This window comes from Engystomops pustulosus, chromosome 2, assembly GCF_040894005.1.
Source record: "Engystomops pustulosus chromosome 2, aEngPut4.maternal, whole genome shotgun sequence".
Classification (NCBI taxonomy): Eukaryota; Metazoa; Chordata; class Amphibia; order Anura; family Leptodactylidae; genus Engystomops; species Engystomops pustulosus.
The window spans coordinates 130,307,762-130,328,102 of record NC_092412.1 but is presented as its reverse complement, the minus strand read 5'-3'; the positions used below and the strand labels follow the sequence as shown (position 1 = coordinate 130,328,102).

The following is a 20,341-nucleotide window of genomic DNA, read 5'->3' as shown; positions in this document are numbered from 1 at the left end:
ACAAGCTTTAAAATGTGTTTGTTTGTTTTTGTATTTGGACATATGGAGGATTCTTTTTTTGCATGAGATCCACTTTTTAGGTACATCATTAAGGGGCGGTTCCAATGGCTAACAATTAGATTTTATTAATTCTTTCTTGGTGCTGCCGGCAAAGCTGCCAGAGGCATTTCAATTCTGGCTGTGCATGGGCTGCAATCTTCCGAAGACCCAAGGCTGTCTGGTTTTAACCAATTCATTACAATGTGTGGAAAATCCCCATATACTGCCATACAGGAGTAAGGCAGTATATGGCAGGATCAATCAGATAACCTAAGATTAAAATACTGAAAATAGATAAATCTGGCAAATCTTGCAGCTGAATTCAGTGATGACAAATTCTATGCCAGGCCCTGTGCAAGCATGGGGCAGGAACTCTACCAGGCCCACTTCACGCCCATCAACAATCACCTGATGTGGAATTGCAACTCTTTCAGGGCCTATACACAAGAAATATGTCATACAACATAAATCTTCCCCAATAGGCCATAATTGATGACTTATGCTAAGCAGAGATTTTAGACACTTCTTCCAAACATTTACCCTCAACTCTGTATCTAGTGCCAAAAAGTTCCTCTGACTCATAAGCATGAGGTACCTAAAATTTGCTGGTTTTGAACCGTTTAGAATTGAATAGTTTCAAAAAGGTTGAACCACTGTGAAAATTTTTTTGTACTTGATGATAAAATGCTTACATCTACAGTTGGGAGTCTGTTCCTTCTCGAATAGATTACCGGTTTGGTTTTAATCTCGCATCATGTCATAAGGCCTCCTACAAGGCCTTATTACATTATGACAAGCCCTTATGCCTTACAAGATAGCTAAAAGTGGCGTGGTTTTCCTTATTCCATCCTGGAAAACTTTGCATATGTTCCTAGATATTTAAAGGATATGGTAGTGGAGTGTCCTAATTAGGTTGCTTGTTCCATCAAAGGGATGGGGGGACTGTTTTAAACGTGTTCTCTTGCATCTTTAATACCGAAATATTAACTTTTTAAAAGTGCCTTTCGGCTTCCCTGCCTTTCAATTTATGCAGGTCCCTCTTCCCCCCACTGGAAGCCTCCTCCTGCTGCCAGCCAGGGAACTAGGAGAGGGCACATGCCCCTCTTTCTCCCCAACCCGGCTCAGATGTCACCAGCTGGATCGTGATTCCGGCCAGGAGCAGGAGGAGGCTTTCAGCGGGTGGACGTGCATAAAAGATGGAGAAGACGAGAGGCGCTTGGGCACCTCTCGAATTGAATGGCAACTAAGAGGCAAAGTGTTTCCTATCCAATCTTGTAAAACATATCTGTATATTTCCCAATATCCCCCAGTGGAACAAGAATGACTAAGTTTGAACATGCCTGCAGGGATGTCTTTTAATGGCCATCCATAAGACTCCATAAGGTGACTTCTTAATTCCCTGACCTAACAAGATAGACCAGCAGCATGGCCAGACAAGAGATGCTATACGGGCAGTTAAGAAAAAGAGAGAGACTAGTTCCTAAACTACAGAGGCAGGAAAACTTAATTTCAATGCCTCAAATTTTGATTCAAGTTATTTGCTGTATTTGTGTTGTACAGTAGTAGTGTTCTTTAATAACAACTACAGTTTTATTCTAAAAATTGCTGCCAAAGCTTTGACTTTTTATGTTGACCTTTCCTCCTCACATAGCCCAGTGTAATCTGTAATCAAACAGTCGGAAGAGGAAACAGCATCAAACTGGTGAGAAGCTGTGCCTTCTGACCCCCTGGAATGCCACTGGAAGCAATGCTGTCTTATGCAACTTGTCTGTGAGATTAGAAGTTGAGAACAGACAATCCAATAAGAAAAAAATACAATTCATTAGTGCTGAGCAAGCAGTTTAATGGGACAGTTAGCACATCTCTCACATCCATAAAAATAACATCACACGGTCTAAGGAACACTGGGAGGGGGAGTGAAACCGGAAAGAAAACAGTCCTTTATTTTTCTTCTCACAATCCTCAATTGGGATACATCTTGTGAAGCATTTGCAGATGCTTTTAATCTAAACCTGACTTGTGAATTGTTCCAAAGAGACAATAGTATAATTTCTTCTGAATACAGAAAAAAATGAGTTTTTTTCATAGAGACAAGCCTGCAGTTTGGTAAGAAAGAATGAACAGTACCATTTAAAAGGAAATGACACATATTAAAAGGTAAGCAATATAGCAAAAATTTGATATGATATATATCATATTTATATATTTATATTTCTTTAAAAGTGATACATTTACTCTTTGCGATACTCATGCGATATTCATGATCTATGTGTGTCAACTGTTGCTAAAGAAATCATCTAAATAAGCATGATAAACCAGGGGAACATACTCATACATCCAAGCACCATGGCTGTGGTAATCTCCCTATATTTGTTATCCATTGACTCCTTCCTTCTCAAACAAACTTTTAAAATTATGCAAATGAGTCTAAAGTTCAGCTTGGGACCTCCCTGCTCACTCTTACCAGCAGCAGCACATCCATACCTTTCAAAAGCATGATATGAACCACCAACACAAACAGTAAGTTGTATTTTTTTAAACCCCACTTACAAGACAAAATAAAGACCTACTGCTATATTTGGCAATAAAAGTTTAAGGAACATCTACCACCAGGATCAAGGATTGTAAACCAAGCACTGACATCTGGCTTGTGCCCCCTGGGACATGATCTACTCTGCTTTAAGCTTCTTATGCCCTTGTTTCTATTGTTTCTAAGAAAAAAAGCTTTAAAAATTATGCAAATGAGTGCCTGGAGTAAGTGTCCTTAGTTTATCAGGCTAAACGGTTGCAGACGCATACTAGCCACGTGAAAGCCAGCAGATGTTTTTAAGCCTAAAATGACCTGCATAATTCTATTTGGTAGTGGTATTCAAAATATATATTGTCTTTACAAAATAACAATTCTAGGTAAATGGCAAAATATAAAATACTTGATTACCATAAATATTGATTTGAATAATTGTAACATGTCAAATGGACCTTGCACTTCTTTAATCAACATGTTTAATAGTATCTTACCAAATCAACTGTCTGTTAGTGATAACAGTAAGGACTTTTTTCTAGCACTTCATCAGCCACTGACATAGGTCATGAGAAGTGTCATAAATGCATTTCCTTAAAATTAGAATAAAAATTTGATTTCAACAACTCTGTGTATGTCAAAAAGACAAGCGCAACATTCTGCAGATAAAAGCCCCAGAGAATGCAAGCATAGAAACAGATTAGTTTCCTATGTTTCATCAAAGCATATCAGCTTTTTGACTTCTGCTTTATTAGCTTTATTAATGTAGATAAGGTAAACTTTCCTTTAAAGAAGCAAGAAAAACCTGCTATTCAGGCTTGTTTAAATCAGTGTAAATAATTAGTGTTCACTTGGTGATGCTTTCTTTTGTAAGTGCAGGTACAGACATATTTCATACAGCAGAATTACAATTTCTGATCACAGAATAGAAAATAACTTGATGGCAATAATAAAATTATAACATATGAGTGAAAGTTACTTGACACTTTATAGATCGATAACCTAACAGAAAATACTAAGCTATTTACACTTAACTTTAGCGAAATATTCTACATATTCCATTCTTGGCATTTGATACCTGTGGTGCTTACAACCTTATTAGTGTCAAGATTCACATTAACATAATGCATTGTACTACTCTCAAGTGGCGGTAAGACACCAGATTTTAAATATATCAGAAATATTTTTGCATTATATCTACATTAAAGAATGTACTCAGTTAAAGATAGTATATAGATCCAGGCAATGTGAGGGTGTGCACATGTCAGGTGAGCATGTTAGGTGAGCACATGTCAGCGTGCTGCGGAGTAAGAGGGATGAGCGCTGCTCATTCCTCCCCTCTGCATAGGAGATCGCACCTGCTCTATCCTTTTGGTCAGGCACCGTACTGAGGCATCTGTTGTGCTCACTGTACTGAGTCTGGGCACCATAGCAATCTTTGCATATTTGTGGCCAGATATACGTGTCCCCAACATTAGTGTATATGGGGCCTGTGGTATTAACTGTGGTAATCTTCTTATATTTGTTATCCATGGCCTCCCTCCTTCTAAAATTAACTATTAAAATCATGCTAATGAGACAGAAGCCATTTTGTGCTATAGCTTCACAGGCTGTAACATTGTGCAGGAGCACTTCTCCCTCCCACTATGTGCAACAACTCACTGCTGTTAGAAGATTACAGCAGGCAGAGGAAGGGGGTAGTGTTCATGGATCAGGGGAAAGGTGAGACATGCTCTTGCTCTGATAACACCCTACATAGCCCTATTGGCTCATTAGCATAATTGTAAAGGTTTATTTTAGAAGGAAGGAGGTAATGGATGACAAGATTACAACAGGCACAGTGGCTGGATCTATGAGTAACTGCTCCTGGTTTATCATGCTTGATTTTAAAAGTAGATTTCCTCTAACAGTCAACCAAGTACGAAAATGGATTCAAAGGGCTGGACCCTAGCTGCATCTCTAAGACAGCCTTTGATAAGAAGAGTATAATATCTTCCCACAAAATGCAAATTGGTTTATCTCTGTTCCTTCTAGCCCTGCTCTGTAAAAAAAACAAAACAGAGGAGTCAAGACTATGCCTTTCCGACTGCACAGCCAGCTGCAAAGGAAGTGTATACGCAATCTTATATTTCTCAATTAACACTGTATGGACAGTAGCTTGCTTGCTCTTTTAGGTGAACAGAAATAAACAGGCTATAAAAAAAAGAATAAAAAACGCTGCAGATCTAAATTGTAAACCTTCAATTTAGGGCCTCACTGAGACAACAAAGATTATATAGCAACACACATAGTGCCTTGTGTATATCTTATGTTCCTCTCTTGGCTGGGTCGCAGTTTTTTTGTGAGAGGAAGGGCTATTATGATTAAATACAAAAAAAAATCTATTTTTACACTTTACAAACATTATTTCAGATACAGATTATATTCAGATTGTGATATTGCTATTTTAGTCAAAATTATATGTTATCCTATTACAGAACAGCATACCTCCCAACATTTGGGAAAAGGAAAGAGGGACAAAATGGCGGCACGCGTAGCGTGCCGCGGCGAACCCCCTAAGCCACACCCCCAATCACTCCCTGGCCACGCCCCAAATTTTAGCCATATTAAAAATAATAAAAATCATAATTTAAAAAAATATATATATATTATCCTCAGTGGGATTTGAACCCAGAACCTGCAGTGTCCATGTACAATAATAACACAGCGCCTCAACCCACTGAGCTATAACCTCTGTGATTAACAAGTGGAGAATTTTGGTAACTAAGAACTATATACTGCCTTGGTATATAGGGAGGGATCTTCTCAGATTATTGTAATTATTGAGACTATTATTATTATTATTATTATTATTATTATTATTATTATTGAGATGATTATTATTATTTTTACCATTATTAATAATCATCTCCATAATAATAAAATTAATAATAATAATAATAATAGTCTCAATAATTACAATAATAATCTCTGAGAAGATCCCTCTCTATATGTCAGTGCATTAGTCTGTGTCACAGTGTAAATGGCAGATAACATGTCTTACTTACCAGAAATCCTCAGACATGTATCTCTGGGCTTATAGCTCAGTTAGTTAGGCTCCTGTCTATGGTGCAGAGGGTCCCAGGTTCGAATCTCAGCCTTGCCAAAACTTTATTTAATTTAATTATATAAAGAGCTTGTGTCTGGGGAAGACCTGGAGACCATATATGGACAGATGCTGATCAGACCTGATGACGTGGTCCCTGCTTTCTCAGCTAAGCCGACACTTCTCTGAAAAGGATTCCCTGCCCGATGTCTGCTCTGGGGAACCCTAGGAGATGCAGTGACCATATATGGACAGATCTGAAGCTGATGACGTGGTCCCTGCTCTGCGCTAAGCCCGACACTTCTCTGAAAAGGATTCCCTCCCGATGTCTGTAGAAGCCATTCTGTACTGTGAGTTCAGACTTTCAAAGTATTTACTATGCGGACACAGCAGCGGGACACAGCGGGACCTGGGGGGAGAATCCGTGACAATATCATAGCTGCCCGTGACGCGGGGCAGAGGTACGAAAAACGGGAAAGTCCCGTCAAAATCGGGACGGTTGGGAGCTATGGAACAGTGTTAATATAGTAAAGTGTAAGAGACAATACAGGCAGTCCCCGGGTTACATACAAGATAGGGTCTGTAGGTTTGTTCTTAAGTTGAGTTTGTATGTAAGTCGGAACTGTATATTTTATCATTGTAATCCCAGCCAGAACTTTTTTGGTCATTTTGACAATTGGATTTTAAAAATGTTGGGTTGTCATAAGAATCAATATTATCACTAAAGCTTCATTACAGACACATTTGATAACTGTTTCAGCTGATCATTGTAGCCTAGGACAAAGTAAAATAAATTACCAATATCCAGAGGTCCGTTTGTAACTATGGGTCGCATGTAAGTCGAGTGTTCTTAAGTAGGGGACCGCCTGTAGTTAATATTGTAATATGGTTGTTTTGTATTACAAATGAATGCTACAATGTACACAGTCCAGGTAAACGGATTAGTAGAATATTTAGTAATATTAAAGCATGTCGTCACCACATATAAAATAACTACTCACATCAAATGTATGAATGATACATTGGACCTAACTGTGGAAAACCAGTATCAAACATCCATGAGCAATCAAAGGTTAATGGCATTACAACAATTAACTTATAAATCCTGAGCATGTTTTCTACGTTTACTAACATAGCGAGCACTGAATACACAATGTAAGCCACCGTTTTATGAGAAGAAAGCCCTACATTTTCTTTCTATTTCCCTATATACATAAATGAATAAATATACATTCTATTATACAGCAATTACACTGTGTGGAGCTTTTGTATCTTTTTTCACTGTTTGCTTTGCAGATTTCCAAGCAGCATTCAAGCATAGCATTATCTGCCTTTCTAGTTTTTGGCTTCATGCATGCACTTAATATGTGTTGTTAAAACAAGGATATTATCATGTATACGCAACGCAAACAGTGATTTTCGGGTGACAGAGAAATAACAATATGTATGTGGGCGGCAGAGTCCAAGAACAAGACTTGACAAACATCCGTGACACAGTACTTAACACTTAAATCACTAGTTGAAAATTTATGAAAAGATTGCCCTCTGCAGAGTATTTGTTGTATTACATATAATGAGAATTAATTTTTGCTTTTATTTTTCTGTTACACTGCTGATATATATATATATGTTTAAATACATATATATGATTATGTTATATAGTAGAGGCTGCTACTAGAGGTTCAGGGGAAATTAATATTTATAACTTTTGTAGGAATTCTGGCCTTAAGACTACTTTACATAGAGCTCTCCAGTATCCAGCCTGCCAAGTTTTTGCAAAGAAAACTGTAAGGCAAACTATTCAAAAGCAATCTGTACAAATTTTAGGCTAAGATTAAGATTGTCAGTGAAGATAGTTAGCATGGACATGCAAGGATTCAGATCTGAAGGGCTACTCAGGGAGTGGAGTAGCCTTATCCAACAGATGCTACTCCAAACCCTGTGTAGCCTATGCAGGTAATTAGTATATGCATAAAATAAGCTATTAAAACAGAGTAGTAGATACTAGTACTTTCCTAATAGGAAAGTAAATTTCTGATGTTAGATTTCCTTAAAATGCAGAAGTGACAATGGGAAAGAGTAACTTTTCACTTTAACATCGTCTAAAGGCATACTTTTTTATGTTTATGTTCACTGCGTTGTGTAAGTCATTTTTTTTCTGTAGCACAAATTGGACCTTATTATGGAACCATTAAATACTCTATGCCATGCAATGTGTTTGGAGGCAAGAAGAAAATATCTATACTTGTACAATGACAGAAATACTAAAGTAATATATATATTTTTTGCGATGTTGAGTTTACAGGTACTGAATCAGAGAAAGTATCTGCATTTATTAATGGAAGAATGGGCCTCTCTGACTTTCAAACCATACAGCACATACGTCTTTTTTTATAAATATAATTCTGTTGAACGTAATATATAAATTAAAGCATGGCAACTTCTGACAAGTTCTGTGGAACTTCACAGTGGTTGCCCAGGTTCTGAAGCAGTGCCTATGGGATACTCTTTCGAGCCCAGTTGTGCCTGCTAGCCAAATCCGCAATGCACTGTTTTCAGCCAAATAAACCCTTACAAGTTGTGTTAAACAAAGAGTTTAATAAGGAGTTTTAAGGACAGGAGCAAGAGGGAGATCCATTTGTTTTTTAACAACTGCAATTTCCTAAACTTAGCAGGCATGTGTAATCTAATAAATGTGACATAGATAAAAAAAAGGTTATATTATGACCGTGTATGTGAAGCTAGCCTACAGGTCATCTACATGCCAAGAAACCTGCAAGCCAAGTGGAAACTTCCTTTATATTGAGTAGTGTAGCTTCATAATATCTATACCATGTTGGATTACCAAGATATAGCCTTTTCATGTAACAGTGCATGACAAGGGACAATGTATTTTATTCCGAAATTTTTCAGAATTAATTCTTGCCAAAAACCTTTCAGTGCAATGATCCCCCGACAGCTCCTGGTGTTTGGTAACTTTCACCTCTGTACTGTCCAGTTACATGAACATTTAGAACTTCACTTCAAAAAGTTCTTATCAGAAATAAATGTCTTATCCTAATCTTCTCAGTTTGGTCCTTTGAAGTATTTTAATGTCACTAAGTGTCTGGATTAGATGCTAAAACGGTTATTAGTAGCCTAATTTAGACTGAGAATTTACCTTTTCACAATTTTTTCTTACTTCTGGTTTTCTCTTATTTTCAAAGGGAAGGGATATAATTAATTTATATAAATATATGAATGGTCCATAAAAAAAGTATGGGAAAAAGTTCTTCCAGATTAAATCAAATCAAATGACAAGGAGACACTGTCTGCATCTGGAAAAAAACAAGGTTTAATCACCAGAGGCGACAGGGCTTTTTTACTATGAGAACTGTCAATCTGTGCAATAGCCTGCCTCAGGCACTGGTCACAGTAGGGACAGCAGAGAGCTTCAAGAAGGGTTTAGATGCCTTTTTACACCTAAATAACATAGACAGTTATGTTATATAGAATTGTTTCCCCCAAATCCCTTCCTAATCCAATCCCTTCCATTCCTTGGTTGAACTTGATGGACATGTGTCCATTATATCTCTCCTTATATAGAGATGTGAAAATTATTTTAGAAATGACACCTGGAAGGCTGTGGCTCAGTATGAAGGGTCAGATTCCTCCTAATATCAGACATACAATTGAACTCTATTTATTCTGTAAGAGATTACTTTGCACATTTGCACATGGTAAGGAAATAACATTCAATATGACCGTGTAGTTATTGGATAATCTACATTTTCCTTCTCATGTTGTGTCTATATTTTAAAGGAAAAACCTACCATGAGGATTCTACTGTTAAAAACGTTATTCATTAATAAGTAAATGAACTGCAGAGGCTGCAGGTAGTCTGGAGTTAAAGGCACCCAAAGGACATAAGACCATAATGAGACGGAAAATAAGACTGAAAATGATAAAATGTATATAACAACTTTAAAGAAGATCTTTAACCACCTTGATCAATTTTACATATTTGCATCCTTTAATAGAGTATGCTCTGTTGATTCTGGTAAACAGTTGCTGGAATTTTCTATCTAGCTCACAGCAGTGCAGAGTGATTATTGGACCTCAGATGTCATTTGGGTGGAGCCAGGCTGTCTGTTCCATCTCAGGACCACCCATTAAGCAGCAGAGTGCCTATTGGTTACTGAACCAATGCTAACTAGGCTCTCTTCCAATTAATTATATTACTAATAGAATACATTGTAAAGTAAAATATTGCTTTCTGTTTCTATATACCAAATAATGTATCTATGACTATTGCAGGGGGACATACACATGGACATAGACACACATGTACAGTACAACAAAATGTAAACAAACACATACATAAATATTCACTTAAAAGTTATACATTGTGCAACTTAAACTAACACTGAACAAGTCTTTTTCCCAAATACAGGCATACGAAAAGGAGGAGAAAGACAAGTGAAAAGCCAACTAAATGTAAACAAATATCTGTAACAACAACAACAACAAAAAAGTCACCTCAGTAATCCAGTACAGTCGGTGATGTGGTGCAGGGAGCTCCACACGCTAATAGGCGACTACCACAGTCGCCTGGAAGTCCAGGCAGGGCTAATGTCGACTCCTAATGTGTGTGGACATAGACTATTGTCCCCATGCAGGAATGTATTACTTATGTTAAAGGGGTATTTCCATGAAGACAAGTTTCTTAAATATACTCAAAAATACAGCATTTTACAGATATATTGGCAACCTGTCTCTATCAGTCTTGGTGTACACAATTTCAGTTGCCCCTGGCTCCCGACCCTGTATCTTCTGACTTTAGGATAGGCAGCCATCTTGTCTGACACTGTGGAGCTCATACTGATTGACTTCCTGCAACAGCAAGAGGAGAGCTACAAGCTACAGGCAGATAAGTTCTTTATCAGGGGAAATGGGGAGGGAGGAATATCAGATCTGATAGCGTAGTAGCAGAGATGTAGCAGAGCTGACTGTGCCATTGGAGCAGATTTATCAAGCTGTCTGAAAGTCAGAATATTTCTAGTTGCCCATAGCAACCAATCACAGCTCCCTTTAAACTATTCATGAGCACTGGTAAAATGAGATGTGATTGGTTGCCATGGGCAACTAGAAATATTCAGACTTTAGGACAGCTTGATAAATCTGCCACATTGGGGGTCATTTACTAAGGGCCCGATTCGCGTTTTCCCGACGTGTTACCCGAATATTTCCGATTTGCGCCGATTGTACCTGAATTGCCCAGGGATTGTGGCGCACGCGATCGGATTGTGGCGCATCGGCGCCGGCATGCGCGCGACGGAAATCGGGGGGCGTGGACCGAACGAAAACCCGGCGTATTAGGAAAAACCGCCGCATTTAAATACCGAAAAAGTGTCGCTTGGGGAGCGCTTACCTTCACCTGGTCCGAGGTGGTGCATTCCGGCGCGATGACATGACTTTCAGCGCAGCAGCGCCACCTGGTGGACGGCGGAAGAACTACATTCATAAATCCCGGCCGGACCCGAATCCAGAGCAGAGAACGCGCTGCTGGATCGCGACTGGACCGGGTAAGTAAATGTGCCCCATTGTGTTTAATTTGCATCTCATGGATCTCATCATCTCCTCTGATGTGTCTCGTCTCTATTTTTATTTGTCAAATACTAGTACAATGTTCAGAAGGTAAATGGAAGTGTATATAAACCTGTACGCTGATAATCTAACCAGATTATCAGCACATACCATCTCATAGCACTACAGGGATAATGCTTAGAGAGTCTCCACCCACACTCTGGGATTTTACACTGACCATCACTGAGTGATAGGAGCTAAAACAGTAATAAACTGAGTAAAATTGTAAAGTAAGGAGTTAAAAGTTATCTTTATTGTGTAAACATCACTAGGGGATTGGAATTTCAGAATTTTCTATCATGGGCAAACCCCTTTGAGCCCTTGCACAAGTAGCATTAATTTCTCTGTAAGTGAACGCTTGACTCCAAGATTGTCTCCCCAAGATTAATAGTTTAAATAGCTTTTTAATAAAATACAATTATTTTTGAATTATGTGTATTTAGTTTACCCTAATCATCAATGTAAAATCCAAGAAAAAAAGGTACCATATAGTGGTCATTGTTTCCCTACAATACCTGGTGTATGGGCTCAATTCAATTCCTATAGTTGAGACAAATATTACCATTTCAACATTCTTCACTATTTTTTTATTACAAAGTAATACACAGATAAAATGTACTGTTGAAGTAGTCGACTTGTACATATGTGCGATATGCACTATGCATCGATAATATGGACACATAGGGCCACATTTATTGAAGTGTGTACACCAGTTTTCTGTCTGACTTTGCACTAGAAAGAACATGCAAACCGTCTGCACATGTATTTATAAAGTGTATACCCAATGTATTGTGTTGCAGGTGCACTGTGTCCAACAAGACAGAAAAAATGTGCAAAAAAGTGTTTAGTTGGCCCATGTACCACAATTGTGTCTGTGCCACAATTCTAAAGTATGAACAAAGTGCACCAAAATAAAAAAACAGGAGCACATCTCCAGAGCAGTGCACGGGGCACCTTAATAATGTGTTATGTGCAAGGAAATTTTTGCTGCAAATTACACCAGAAGTCTGGCCAAAGTAGCTTCATAAATCCCCCCTTGTATACCATCATTGTCATCAAAAACATTTCAAAGGTATTGTGCTTCCACGGTGGATATTTTCTTTCTTTGGCTCAGTTAAACCAACCCACCATCTCCACATTGCATCACTTGGGCCGCTCAAAAAGTATCAAAAAGCATTCACTAAGCAGCAACCGGTATAACTGTATTGGAACTTAACACTTTTTTGTCTGTTTTTATCTAGTACTAGCTGTAGCTATCGGAGTTGCCCGAGATAGTACTCGGCGGTACAGATTCCTTTAGTGGACGTACATATATATACACACACACACACACACACACACACATACATCCAGCTTTATATATTAGATTAATACTAATGGCAGCCACAAATGGTTAAAAGGGTATTCCCACGAAGGAAAGATTCTTATATATATTTAGGATAACAATATACACATTCTGTAACTCACATTTTATTAACAAAAATACAGAATTTTACATATACAATTCCAACCTCTACAATTCTATCAGTCCAGGTGTATACAATTTTGGTTGTACATGGATACAACCGTAAATTTTCTTACTATGGTCAGGTTCTTCTCACGAATAACTTCTCTTGTCTGCGTTCTACAGTGATCTGTGCCTCCTGCCCCTTCCCTACTGCATTACAAGACCAGCTCAGACACAGCCACTTCCTGTCAGCAAGCACAGCATGCAGATAGTTAATCTACAAACTACAGAAAAGATAACCTCTTTAAAGCAGAGCTGACAATGTTTATTGATTAGGTGAGGGAGCAGAGCTGAGATTGTCATTGTGTTTTATATCCATCTCATGTATCTCATCTTTGATCTGTCTCATCATTTTTTTTTCTATGTTCCAGGTTTTAGTAGAATGTTCAGAAGCTAAATAAATGTGTAGATAAAAAAAACTAAGCACATTGCTAGCACATAGCATCTCATAGCACAGATGAATCATGACAACTCTTCTGAGAGAGCAATAAAACTGAGTAAAATTGTAAGGGGATTAAAAATGATCTTTATTGGGTAAACATCAAAAGGATTAAAATTTGAGAACTTTCTTTCATAGGAAAAACACCTAAATAAAACAGCTAAAAGCAAAAAAATCTAATAAAACAAAAGCAAAACCATTTTATCCATCTGTTGATAGGTGTATGGATGTGGCTTTGTATTATGGTTGCAAAAGGGCATGCTAACAAGCCAGATAGGAATTGAAGACACAATAAATACATGGCTCGATAAGCAAATGTATTTAGTATATGGTAGATAATCATGAAATGCATGAAGTTTCAGTAGGTGTTCAAACTGTGCAAATCAATGCTAGAGTGCAATTGAGTTCGGGAATGCACACATGCCTGTGTCATCCTCTGTCCATAAGGTACAGTGGATGATGCTCTGATGTCAGTCTGTTCATGTTTTTTTTTTTTTTTTTTTTTAAATTTGTGTGAACAACAGTTTATTCCTTTCACTGATTTTCACCACTCTTTTTGAGGTCGGAAAGCTGACATCACATAAGAGGTCTTTCTGCCCTTAGTTCCTTGCTGTTACAGACTTAGGTCTTAGCAAGCTATTATCATTCTGTACTCAGTATCCTTGTATCCTGGTATTTAAACCATTTGCTTGTTTTCAGACTACACATTTGCCTTCTGATATTGTACTGTGTTTGCCCTCTTGGCTCTGACACAGTTCTGGTGACAATTCTTCTATTTTTGTACTTTTTTGTCTTTGTCTCCATGATGGAAACTTCATCTAGTCGTCCCCTACCACCTAGGGTAGACAAGCTGAGAAAGGGGTTTAGTCACAGGGTCTATTGTCTCTGCCCACATCACCTGTCCATTCCCAGATCCTGCATTACAATATGTTTTATAATAAGTAACACTGCAACTTGTGTGTAACATTTTAAATATATGACTCGGTTTGTTGTATCTTTAGAAAAAAAAAGATCAGTCAGTCTAAGCTGCCGTCAAATGGCAGCCTTTTCCTTTTGACCATTTTATCAACAACATTAAAAAGAGCTATTTTTGTAACTTTTTTTCAACAGTTAGATCTCCAATAAGCAATGGGTGTGAAAGGAAGAGCACGGAAATTCACTACAATGATTCTATGAACATGCAAGCTTATGAAAGGTCAGTGTCCTAGCTTTGAAACTACCAACAACATACTCTGGGCACAGTGCTAAAAGACAAACATGAACCCCTTGGTGGATTTCAAGATAACATAACCCAAACAAAGTGATCTTTTGCCATGCAGTAGCAAAGGAAATGCCTCCTTAGTAAGAAAGGGCTTACTGCTTCCTTTATTTTTCTCTGAGCTTCGTCAATTAATAAAACACACCCTTACTATAGGATAGAACAGTCTGAAAAAAAAAGTTCATGTTGCACAGATAAACAAATGGGGGGTGCCAAACATATAAAGTAAATATGAAACCGACTAAACATAAATAACACAGGGAATATACAAGTGCCACCAAAATAGAAAATAAACATTTATGGGTGTATGCTTAATAACTATAGACTTAATTGTCTTAAAATAGCACAGAACTGCGTTCCATCAATAAAATTTCTTCAAAGGCAGAAACCATCAAAGACGTTACTTTGCTGTTTTCCCCTAACAATACAGGCAGTCCCCTACTTAAGGACACCCGACTTACAGACAACCCATAATTAAAGACAGACCCCTCTGACCTCTGGTGAAGCTTTCTGAATGCTTTACTATAGTCCCAGATTGCAATAATCAGCTGTAAGGTGTCTGTAATGAAGCTTTATTGATAATCCTTGGTCCCATTACAGCAAAAAATGTTTAAACTCCAATTGTCACTGGGGCCAAATTTATTTTTTTGTCTGGATCTACAATTATAAAATATACAGTTTTGACTTACATAGAAATTCAACTTAAGAACAAACCTCCGGACCCTATATTGTACGTAACCCGGGGACTGCCTGTAAGTCTATGTTCATATCTGCATCAGTGAGGTGGATGCCCAAAATAACAACCGCCTAGCCCAAAAGATCCCATGGACTATAATCAGGTCTGTTGAGCTTTGGCACCAGTGTCCATGCACAAGATTTTTATGCTCAATTTAAAAGTGACTACAGTGTCCACTTCTGGTCTGTATATAACTATGTATGTGTCACTTGTCCACTGTTATTCCTCTGAGTAATGTGCAATACTTGTTTGTTAGCAAAACCTTGACTAGTTCTGAAGACTATACCTTCCATACCTCTATATAGGCTTACTGTGATCTATTTATCATGTATATTTAGCTATTTTGACCATTGGTGGAGTTTTTTTTCTGTTGTTCTGTTATGTTGTCTTTTTAAATTGATTTTTTAATTGATCTAATAATGTGGTATTTTATGCACTCTACAATTGTTTTTTTGCTTCCTTTTTTGTGGTGTTATTTGATTTTGGAAACTATCCATTTGATCAGGTGGTGGTACATTGTGTACGTACCCCCCATTACTTGCAACGTTGTTCATCTTTTTTCTATTGGTAAGACCATCTAGTACATCTCACCAACATAAAGAATAATGACAAAATCAAGGTGGAGGCCTTAAAACAAAATAAATCATTTCCGCCAACTCCAATTGTTTACTCACAATTGTTTACTCACTAGCAATGCATTTTCCTACCTAAGCTACACCAGACTTCTTGATGGCTAAGGAACCTGTCAATCATCATTTGTTAGATAAATGGCAACTGAGCCCACCCACCTCCACCACTAGAAGAAGCTAAGGAGACCCTGTAAAATACCCTACAGTTGTAGTATATGGAGAGAACTCTTGAGTGGAAGCATATGCAGAATCTAATGGTTAACCCTAGGACTTGGTGATTAATATCAAATGGAAATATTACCATAATATGGAGATACACAATATTATCTGTAGGGAACCTCTCCTTTTCATATACTCCCTTAGGGCTCATTCAGACGGACGCTATAGGGCCGGATCTGGTTGCATGATTTGCGACCAGATCACCCCCCCATAGACCTCTATGGCTCCCGATGCATCACCACACTGTCGAGGCTGATCACTAAGGGTTTAAAATAGCAAATTCGGAGATAAAAAAATCTGTAATATAAAGAATACTTAATATTGCCTGTGCATTCCAGTGATTTACACTTAGGGCAACTCAGATGTATGTCATGTGTCCCAATGTGGAATTTTGGTCTTGAGTTACAGTTTTCCATATGATTTACTGTACAAAAAAGTAAACGGCCTTGTGGATTAATCAATGCAAGGTAGTCACAGGTCATTTGCTACATATTTAATACAAAATCTACTTAAAACTTCAAATATATTTTGGAATCCTGGAACATTATTAATCTCTTATAAGACCCTCTGACAAAAAACAGACGCAAATGGATGAAAGGTGTACCCCGGTACTTCCACTGTAAACGCTCTGTGATGTCAGACACAGTACAATGACTGCATCTGTTGTTCTAATTATTTACAGATTGTGTCTGTTTTATACTTGCTTCATTCCACATTAAATTTCATATTTGTAACATGAACTACTGGCTAAATGCAAAATAAAACACAACATAAACACACCTTCCCTCTGTATCCTGTTGAAATATATGGTGTTTAATCTTTTACCATAAAATTTTAAATAACAAGTTTAAACTTATCTTGATAATATAAACTTGATCTATTTCCAAAATGAAAGGCAAAACAAGACTAAAAAGTACTGTCAATTGAAACCCAATTCCACCCCACAACAGCTCCTCATACCCCTTAATAGGGATATGTAAGACAAAAGGACCCAGAAGTCTGATATCAGCACTATATACCCACCTTACTACTGGCTAGTTCTCCACTACAAATCATAGATCAATGGAAGGACCACATCTCAACCCTAGTTCAGCAGGATATTGTTGAAATGATCTCCTCCCATCACAGAGTGTCTCCATCGGTCAATAATAAGATGATAGAACTGTATTTTATTCATCAAGCCTATTTTACCCAAACTCTGCTATGCAGGATGGGTCGTGTAACGACATCTACCTGTATGCGGGGCGCAGAACTAGGTTCCGACTTTTGGCACATGAGCTGGAGCTGTCCCCTATACAGGCATTTTTGGAGAAGTGTGACAGAATTTTTGTCCTCTTTACTACCTAAGCCAGTACCTTTCTCCCCAGAGATATACCTTTTGGGCCTGATCTAAGTATATTCCTACGGGAAACATTATTTCTGGCCCGGAAGTGCATTGCATTGAGGTGGTATGCTCCTAACACGCCTATTATAAGTATGTGGAAGCTCTAGATTAAAGGGGTATTCCCATCTGGGCATTCACATTTTAATAAATTCATTTGCCATTTGTAAACATTTCTTCAATTGGTTGTTATAAAAACATTTTTCCTGTGTGAAGATAATTCCTCATAAATGTAGCCATATTGTCCCTTAGAAACCAGATAGCTTCCTCAGATACAACCACCTCACATTTTTTGCAGCAGATTCTGCAATCATTCCTATAGGACGGCTGCGGGACATACAGTAACTCCCGGACATTTCATATACAAAAACCTTTTGTTTCTTTGTGCAATTCCTCCATCAGAGGTGGCCGTATCCGAGGAGTCAGTCTTGTTTCTAAGGGACCATAAGACTACATTTATGAGAAATTATCTTCACACAGGAACATTTTTTTAATAACATCTTATATATATATATATATATATATATATATATATATATATATATATATATATATATATGAGATTAATGAAAATGAATGTGAATGCTCAGATGAGAATACCCCTTTAATCAAATCCTCCCATACAAATAGATTACATATAAGCATAGGAAGCGACCTGACAAATTTAACCTGGTTTGGGGTGTATGGTGTGATTCAACAGATACTAATCACTCGATCCCTATGTTTAGAAGTGCAATGGCAGACCTAAAAACCAACCGGTAAACCACCCCACCACTGGAACTTATATCTATTCCAATTGTCAATGTGATACTTTAGCCAGTGGTGAATCCCCCTGGGATGAAGTTTTTATTGCAAGTGATCTCCTGGAATTATATAACACTGCACTGATCACTTTTCTTCTGTTTATTTGGGCTACAGTTATATTAGTTCTGTTTGACTGAGGTTCATGACAACGAAAAAAGGCTACATACTGTATGATCTGTATTGGTATTTTGAAAGATGTAAGCTTTTCCTTTATAATTGATCTTTGTATTAGTAAATGTACTCTGGATGAAAAATGACATGACGGTTTTCAATGTGTTTTTCTATGTTTATTTTAATAAAGAAGTTTAAAAAAAAATACTGTCAAATGTTGTTAAAGCTTTAACTTTACTAACAATGTGTCCCTCTTCACACAGCTATAGAAGCAAAAAAGGAACTGGAAACTAACTTTATCTGTATGTATGCTCCAAAACTATCCTGGCCACTGAATTGGCCTACAAGCTATTTGAATGCTGGTATCTTGTCCCAGGATGTTATACAATATGCTATTAGGGCTGCGACCATCAGGATAATATACAACATTTATTGTGGAAATGTACTTAAAGTGTAACCGTCATTCTGAGCAAAAAAAATAAATAAAAAACATAATTATGCTCCAGGTGTCCCTGGGAATCATTCCTCAAAGTATTTTGCCTCTCGGTCCTCATTTAGTACCTCTTTTGGCCCATAGCAACCATGGTTTCCAGCTCTCAAAAAAACTACAATCACCAAGATGGAGTGGCGGGCCTGCCTCCTGTCACCTCATCACAAGCGCACACTGCTCTACCAATCTCATATCTATCTATCTCATATCTATCTATTCCATAACTAGAAAAATTAAAACAATTCAGCTGCACCAGTTAAGAAAATCTGGGGGTGCTCAACCTTCAGGTTTGTTAAATCCTATTGCATATAAAAGGTCAAAAAACAGTGGCACTCCAAGTTCAGTGAAAAAGGAATTCTTTTATTCCAAAAGTGCATATCCCATATCTATCTATGTACCTAAAAATCCAAAAATAGGCAGCACTCCAAGGTAATTCAAAGTTCAAAGGTGTAGTTTATTCCCCTCCCTTTGAACTACCTTGAAGTGCTGCCTATTTTTGGATTTTTATATAATGGTCCACGCCACAGAACCTACGGCTGTGCACTCACCGCTCTTTTGCTGTGCTGCTTTGGATTTTCCTTTATTATCTATGTACCTACCTATCTAAGTAAAACTTCAGCACAGCACATGAGGGCACAGCTTGAAGACATGGAGAGTCTCTCCTGCCACTTCCTGCTGTGGAGTGTGAGGTGATGGGGGAGGGGGTTTTGTGATTGATGTGCAGTTTTTTGAACTGACGGATACACTTTAAGTGTATGGCTCTATTATTCCTCTTTCAATATCCATGAAGGAAAAACTGTTAGGTGGTCCTCCTTCTTTTGTAAACAGCCACAACATTTCAATCAAGAAGATTTAGACAAACTTAATGGTAAATTATTTTCCCCATGGCCTCCTCAGCGGCCGTACTTGGAACTGGGGAACCCATCATGTGCGGGATGCACCAGATCCTGCACCCTTGCCAACAACATTGCGCGCAGCAACAGGGGAAAGTCCGGGGTCGCTTCTACTCCGAGGGCTTATGCCGCCCAAAAAAAACGGCTCCTCATGACGCTCTCTACCGCAGTGGTATACGCTCTGTATACCACTGCGGTAGAGAGCATCATGAGGCCTTACCAGAGGCGCCCCGATGAGGTCCGGTCTTACCAGAGGCGCCGCGATCGTGGATTCCAGTGCCCTGCAGGACAGGAAACTAAACTGAGGTAAGCCAGGAGGAGGGGGCATTTCCGTATTAGTTTTCTGTCATGCGGGCAGGGTATATCCAGTATCGCCACAGTGGAGGCGTGGGGGAATTCTGTCTTTTGTTACTGGCAGAAGAGTGGATAAAGGCACATGCTTAGTAAAGTTAGGGGACAGTTTAGGGGTAGTCAAGTGCAGATTTTTCTACTGGAAAAACTCACAAACTCTCAACTAACTGGTTTGAACATGTCCATCTGAAGCTTTCAAGGAAACCTCCCAGCCTCCGAATACCTATTATTCCCCCTTCTCAGCTTCTCATTC

At 38.2% G+C, this 20,341-nt stretch overlaps 1 protein-coding gene and 1 long non-coding RNA gene across 8 annotated transcripts in view; one reads left to right on the top strand and one right to left on the bottom strand.

Annotated features, from left to right (window-relative positions):
* The window catches only part of BCAS3 (BCAS3 microtubule associated cell migration factor), an 818,800-nt gene that overhangs the window by 505,682 nt on the left and 292,777 nt on the right, over positions 1–20,341 (bottom strand). The gene's annotated exons all lie outside the window — the stretch shown is intronic.
* LOC140118470 (uncharacterized) lies at positions 1,951–18,820 on the top strand. Its single transcript, XR_011853200.1, has 3 exons — positions 1,951–2,196; positions 14,327–14,411; positions 18,618–18,820. It is a non-coding gene; the product is annotated as an uncharacterized lncRNA (long non-coding RNA).